Source organism: Cervus elaphus, chromosome 11, assembly GCF_910594005.1.
Source record: "Cervus elaphus chromosome 11, mCerEla1.1, whole genome shotgun sequence".
Classification (NCBI taxonomy): Eukaryota; Metazoa; Chordata; class Mammalia; order Artiodactyla; family Cervidae; genus Cervus; species Cervus elaphus.
The window spans coordinates 37781166-37788677 of NC_057825.1; positions in this window are offsets into that span (position 1 = coordinate 37781166).

Genomic DNA, 7512 nt, shown 5'->3' on the forward strand with positions numbered 1-7512 from the left:
AACCTTAAAAAGAAAATTCAAACAAATAATAAAAAATTATAATTTAACACATAATAGAAGCAAACTTCCATGAGGTAAAGAAATACCTGAATCTGCAAGCATATTTAAAATAAATTATTACGTAGATAAGGTTTCCCCAGTGGCTCAGCAGTAAAGAATCTGCCTGCAATGCAGGAGACACTGGTTTGACCCCTGGGTCAGGAAGAACCCCTGAAGAAGGGAATGGTTACCCACTCCAGTATTCTTGCCGGGAGAATACCATGGACAGAAAAGCCTGGCGGGCTACAGTCCATAGGGTCTCAAAGAGTTGGACACAACTGAGCGACTTAACATGAATGCATGTATTACATAGACCTATCCTTGTGAATTTAAAATTTTAAGGATAAAGATTCCTACACTAAAACTTATTGCAAAGAGACAAAAGTGGGGACGGTTTTAGACTCTTCCTCAACAAAGAAATTAGAGGACAATGGAGAAATTTCTAAAGATTTGAGGAAAAAAATTGTATCCAGGAATTCCATGGCAAACCGGTGCATCTTCTCTTTCATTTTTTTTTCTCTTTCATTTTTAAAAGAAACAAAAAGACATTCACAGATAACTTTTAAAAGCATATCATTTAAAGATAACCTTTAAAAGCATATCATTCTTATATTTCCAGCTGAGACATGACTCAAAAAAACCCTCAAAGATTATGTTATAAAAGAATACTTTGGTGGTATTTAAATAAAGTGAAAAATTTTATCAATATATTTTAAAATTGTGGTTTCAAAATAATTCAAATGGGGAAATCTATTACTGAAAGACAATAATTTCATAATAGTAACAACTAACATAAGGTGAAAGCTTTTTCCTGGAATTAGGAATCTCTGGTTACCTTAGCCTCTTTTTTGTTTTTTTTCCCTTTTAGTAGTCCAACACCTGTGTAAGCAATTGCCTATATTTAATATCTCCTTTTTGAAATACTTAGCGTGGTTTCTGCTTTTCTAATTGAACCTTGACTTATACAGTTAGTAAATGACAGGGCTGAGATTCAAATCCAGAAGTTTGACTCCAGAGCTTATACTCTTATTGTTATTTATATTATTCTAAGCTCTTAAACACAAAATAAGAGAAAAACTGAACATGACTTTAAATAACCCTTGGGATAAAGAGGGACCAAAAATTGTAAAATGTAATTAGAGTATTTAGATCTTAAATAAAGATTAGAGAAAAATTAAAACTTCTGTGACACATGAAAGCTCTATTTATTGAAATCAAAGCTTTTAGCTTTAAATAGTTGTATTTTGAAACAAGAAAGAAAAAGCAAATATACCAACTATTTGTCTAAATAATTAGAAACATCAAAATTAAGTAAATAAATAAATATAACATAAAATAAACCAAGGAGTAGCCAAAAGAAAAATGGAATATAAATACAAGTAGAAAATATGCAGGTCTCATGCCTGTTTTTGCTTATCATTTTATAGAATCCTCAATGCCTGGCAGACCTCAGAGGTCTTTCTATATAGTGGAAAAAGTTGATTTTAATGAAGTATTTTCTCTATCAACTAAAACTAGTCACACACATATCCATAGGTTATATACATGCGTACTGAAAATGACAGGGAGAATATCCATCTAACTGCTGTAGAGTTGACTTATGAGTGGAGTTAAGAGGTGGAGAGCGTGGGATCAGACCAAGAAGGATAGAAGGCAAAATATACAGGCAGGGTGAAATCACAGACTGTAGCCCGCCGGGCTCCTCTGTCCATGGAATTCTCTAAGCAAGAATACTGGAGTGGATGGCCATTCCCTTCTTCAGGGGATCTTCCTGACCCAGGGGTCAAACCCGTGTCTTCTCATTACAGACAGATTCCTTACCATGTGAGCCACTCAGAGGGAAGCCCTCTGAATAATGAGATTAATTATTTTTATTCTTCTTCTTCCTTCTGCTTTTCTTTTTCTAGATTTTACAAAATGATCATGTATTATTTTACCTAGAAAAAAAAATTTAAAATAACCCTTCATCAAAAATTCTAAAAGCCTAAGATCAAAGTGGGGGAAAGTGTTTTCTATGTACGTGACAACAGGTTTAATGAACATAATATATAAACAGCTGCACATCTAATCTAGTCACTCAGACAATTTCTATCACACATCTCTCTAATCATTTTATGGTATTTATCATTATCCAACATTTTTCTTGACTTTGCTTACTTACTGTGTTTTCCTTACCCTGATCCTAAGGTAGGCTCTTTTACAAGCAGAAAATTTGTTTATCTTGTTCCACATCATATTGCCTATGCCTAGAACAGTGCCTAGTATATGAGAGGAGTTCAGTACATACCAAATGAATAAATAAAAGAGCGTTTTCAACCAGTTCTTAAAAATGAATGCCCCAACAGAAAAATTAACAACATATTTTTAAAATGAAATATACATAACCAATAAGTTTTAGGCTATAAATTCTGTAAGGAACAGAATATGTCAACCTATTTGTCATTATATTTCCAGTTCCTAGCATAGTTTTGGCAAGAAATAGGTGCTTAATAAAACAACAAATGAATAAATGAGTGAATGTAACATTAAAGAAAAAATTTTCATGACACTTGTCAAAGACAGTAAGGAAGACTTATTCAAGAGGAACTACTGCAATTAAGATTTGGTGGTAGGGGAGAGAGACTAAGCTCAAATCCAAACCAACCAGGATAAGTGTAGGTTTATAGTCAAGGAGCAGGTGGGGATCAGTGGATGGAAAATTACTAAGAGGAAACATCAAGGCTAGGGGGATTCTTGCTGATCAGACTCAATAGGATTCTTGCCCTAAGGCAGCTTAAGGTGATAAGATGTTAAGAGTGAAGGATAAGGAATTTGACCAGATATCCAGAGTAAATATCAAGGCTGAGGGATTTTCACTAAACTGACTCAGCAGAATTTTTGCTAAACCTGGACTAGTTGGGTCAAAGACAGAGCCCAAGATCAAAGTCTAGTTAAAAAAAAGGACTCCAAGGCACTGACTCAAGTCTGGTCAAGGAGAGTTTTTATCAAAGAACGTCTTTGAAAAAGTCTTCACTGACTTTGGAGAAGACTCTTGAGAGTCCCTTGGACTACAAGGAGATCAAATCAGTCAATCCTAAAGGAAATCAACCCTGAATATACTTTGGAAGGACTGATGCTGAAGCTGAAGCTCAAATACTTCGGCAACCTGATGCAAGGAGCCGACTCATTAGAAAAGACCCTGATGTTGGGAAAGATTGAAGGCAGGAGGAGAAGGGGACAACAGAGGATGGGATGGTTGAGGGCATCACCAGCTCGTTGGACATGAGTTTGAGCAAGCTCTGAGAGGTGGTGAAAGACAGGGAAACCTGGCGTGCTGCAATCCATGAGATCATAAAGAGTCGGACACGACCAAGTGACTAAACAACAACAACAGTGACTTAAATAATCCCATGGACAGAGGAGCCTGGTGGGCTACACAGTCCATGGGGTTACAAAACCGTTGAACACAATTTAGGGACTAAACAGCAACTACTTAAACGATGACAATGAAAACAATGATTACCATCCCAACCTATCAAAATGTAATAGATAGCCACTATGGAAAGCAATATGACGTTTCCTCAAAAAAATTAAAATTAGAACTACCATATGATCCAGCAATTCCACTTTCTGGTATTTAATCTGTAGAAAATAATAGAAACACTAATTCAAAAATACATATGCACCTCCTTGTTCATTGCAGCATTATTTATAATAGCCAAGCTATGTAGACAACCTGTGTTCACTGATGGATGAACTGAAAATTATGGTATATATACACAATGGAATATTAATCAACCATAAAAAGAAGGATATCTTGCCACATGTCACAATGTGAATGGACCTCAAGGGCGTTATGCTAAGTGAAGTAAGTCAGACAGAGAAAGACAAATACTGTGTGATCTTTGCTACACATATATGTATATATCTCTTAGATGCACAGGACGGATTGATGATTTCCAAAGATGGGAGGGGTAGGTGAGAGAAAGAGTGAACTATTTTCTCCTTGTTTAAATAAATTGAGTTTTAACAGAAGATGAGGACTGAGAGCTATCTATTGGACATAGTAATGTGGAGAATTGGTAGAGACAGCAAGAATAGACAATTGCATTGAAGTATTTTGCTGAAAAGAGGTACAGAAAAATGGTAGTTGCTGGAGAAGGATGAGAATTTCAAGATAAACTGATGTTTAATTAATGACATGAAAATGAACTGCAGGAGAAGGGGAAATATAAGAGACCTAGAACATTGTTTCAGCTGCTTTTCATGCTATCCAAGAGGACTCTTATATTTTATTAATATATTATATATTAATATATACTTATAATCCCTTGAGATTCACTGGTATCAAACTTGGACTTTCAGACTAACAACATCTATGATGAAGGAATTCTGCTAAGAGAACATTTCTATGGTTAATCAGACTATTAGAGTTCAATCTAGTTAGGAATCATCAATCTAATAACAAGGATTGAATATGTTTCAGCTAATTTATTTTATTTTTCACTAAATTATGAATCATTTGTTCAAAGTATTTACTGAGCACTCGCTATGTATCACCAGGGCTTCCCTAGTGGCTCAGACAGTAAATAATCTGCCTGCAATGTGGGAGACCTGGGTTCAATCCCTGGGTTGGGAAGATCCCCTGGAGAAGAGAAAGGCTACCCACTCCAGTATTCTGGCCTGGAGGATTCCATGGACTGTACAGTTCATTGGGTCGCAAAGAGTTGGGCATGACTGAACAACTTTCAATTCACTTCACTTCACTATATATGTGTGGGAGTCAGTTGCTAAGGAAAGAAAGATGAATGTAAACCAATAATGACAGTACAAATTGATATGGGCTATAAATGGAGGTATAGTCATCCCTCAGAATCCGAGGTGGGTGGGTTCCAGGAACCCTCTCAGATACCAAAAATCTGCCAATGTTCAAGTGCCTTATATGAAATGTCACAGTATTTGCACATAACCTATGTATATCCTTCCAAATACTTCAGTTTAGTTCAGTCGCTCAGTTGTGTCAGACTCTTTGCGACCCCATGAACTGCAGCACGCCGAGCCTCCATGTCCATCACCAACTCCCGGAGTCTATCCAAACCCATGTCCATAGAGTCGGTGATGCCATCCAACCATCTCATCCTCTGTCATCCCCTTCTCCTCCTGCCCTCAATCTTTCCCAGCATCAGGGTCTTTTCAAATGAGTCAGTTCTTCACATCAGGTAGCCAAAGTATTGGAGTTTCAGCTTCCACATCAGTCCTTCCAATGAACACCCAGGACTGATCTCCTTTAGGATAGACTGGTTGGATCTCCTTGCAGTCCAAGGGACTCTCAAGAGTCTTCTCCAACACCACTGTTCAAAAGCATCAGTTCTTCTGCACTCAGCTTTCTCCACAGTCCAACTCTCACATCCATACATGACCACTGGAAAAACCATAGCCTTGACTAGACAGACCTTTGTTGACAAAGCAATGTCTCTGCTTTTTAATATGCTATCTAGGTTGGTCATAACTTTCCTTCCAAAGAGCAAGCGTCTTTTAATTTCATGGCTGCAATCACTACCCGCAGTGATTTTGGAGCCCAGAAAAATAAAGTCAGCCACTGTTTCCACTGTTTCCCCATCTATTTGCCATGAAGTGATGGGACTGGACGCCATGATCTTAGTTTTCTGAATGTTGAGCTTTAAGCCGACTTTTTCACTCTCCTCTTTCACTTTCATCAAGAGGCTCTTTAGTTCTTCTTCACTTTCTGCCATAAGGGTGGTGTCATCTGCATATCTGATGTTATTGATATTTCTCCAGGCAATCTTGATTCCAGCTTGTGCTTCTTCCAGCCCAGCATTTCTCATGATGTACTCTGCATATAAGTTAAATAAGCAGGGTGACAATATACAGCCTTGACCTACTCCTTTTCCTATTTGGAACCAGTCTGTTGTTCCATGTCCAGTTCTAACTGTTGCTTCCTGACCTGCATACAGGTTTCTCAAGAGGCAGGTCAGGTGGTGTGGTATTCCTATCTCTTTCAGAATTTTCCACAGTCTGTTGTGATCCACACACTCAAAGGCTTTGACATAATCAGTAAAGCAGAAATAGATGTTTTTCTGGAACTCTCTTGCTTTTTCGATAATCCAACAGATGTTGGCAATTTGATCTCTGGTTCCTCTGCGTTTTCTAAAACCAGCTTGAACATCTGGAAGTTCATGGTTCACGTATTGCTGAAGCCTGGTTTGGAGAATTTTGAGCATTACTTTACCAGCGTGTGAGATGAGTGCAATTGTGCAGTAGCTTGAGCATTCTTTGGCATTGCCTGTCTTTGGGACTGGAATGGAAACTGACCTTTTCCAGTCCTGTGGCCACTGCTGAATTTTCCAAATTTGTTGACATATTGAGTGCAGCACTTTCACAGCATCATCTTTTAGGATTTGAAATAGCTCAACTGGAATTCCATCACCTCCACTAGCTTTGTTCAGAGTGATGCTTCCTAAGGCCCACTCGACTTTACATTCCAGGATGTCTGGCTCTAGCTGAGTGTGAGTGATCACACCATCGTGATTATCTGTCATGAAGACCTTTTTTGTACAGTTCTTCTCTGTATTCTTACCACCTCTTCTTAATATCTTATGCTTCTGTTAGGTCCATACCATTTCTGTCCTTTATTGAGCCCATCTTTGCATGAAATGTTCCCTTGGTATATCTAGTTTTCTTGAAGAGATCTCTAGTCTTTCCCATATACTTTAGATCATCTCTAAATTACTTAAAATACCTAATACCATGTGAATACTATGTAAATAGCTGCTGGCCAAGGTACATTCAAGTTTTGCTTTCTGGAACTTTCTATAATTTTCTTTTCTGAATATTTTCCATCTGTGCTTGGTTTAATCCTCCAGTGTGCAAGCCTCAGATATAGGGGGCCAAACGTACATCTAAAGTGCTGTAGTAACAGTAAGTAGCAGGACAGCAGAAGGCATAGTTGAAAGATTTACAGGGCAACTGAAGGGAGAAAATGGTCTTAGATCTACAGTAGAGCATTGGACTGGAAAATATTGAGAGATTCTTGAAAATTTGAGCTTTATAAAAACAGCGAATGCAAAAAAAAAAAGTCAGTGGTAAATATCTGATTTTAAAGTTGTTGACTTTAAATAGAGTGAGTTGACTTCTATTCTTCATACTGTCTTTGATGATTATATAATTACTTTTCTACTCAGAAAACAAAACCAAAAACCAAGAAGTCTTTTTAAAGAAAATAAGTGGTTGTTACTCTGTCCCTTCTGCTAAACAAGGGTTCTCAAACTTGAAAATGTATCAGAAATCACCAGGATGGTTGGTGAAAAGAGATTGTCACCTCTGCCCCTCCCTCCTATTCAAAAGATCTGGGTGGGGCCTGATAATTTGCATTTCTAATACGTTCCATTGGACTAAAAGATGGCAACATAGAACAGCTATGTGGTGTCCAGAAAATGACTGGGTTTTGAGGTCAGTCAGATTGTAATTCTGGTT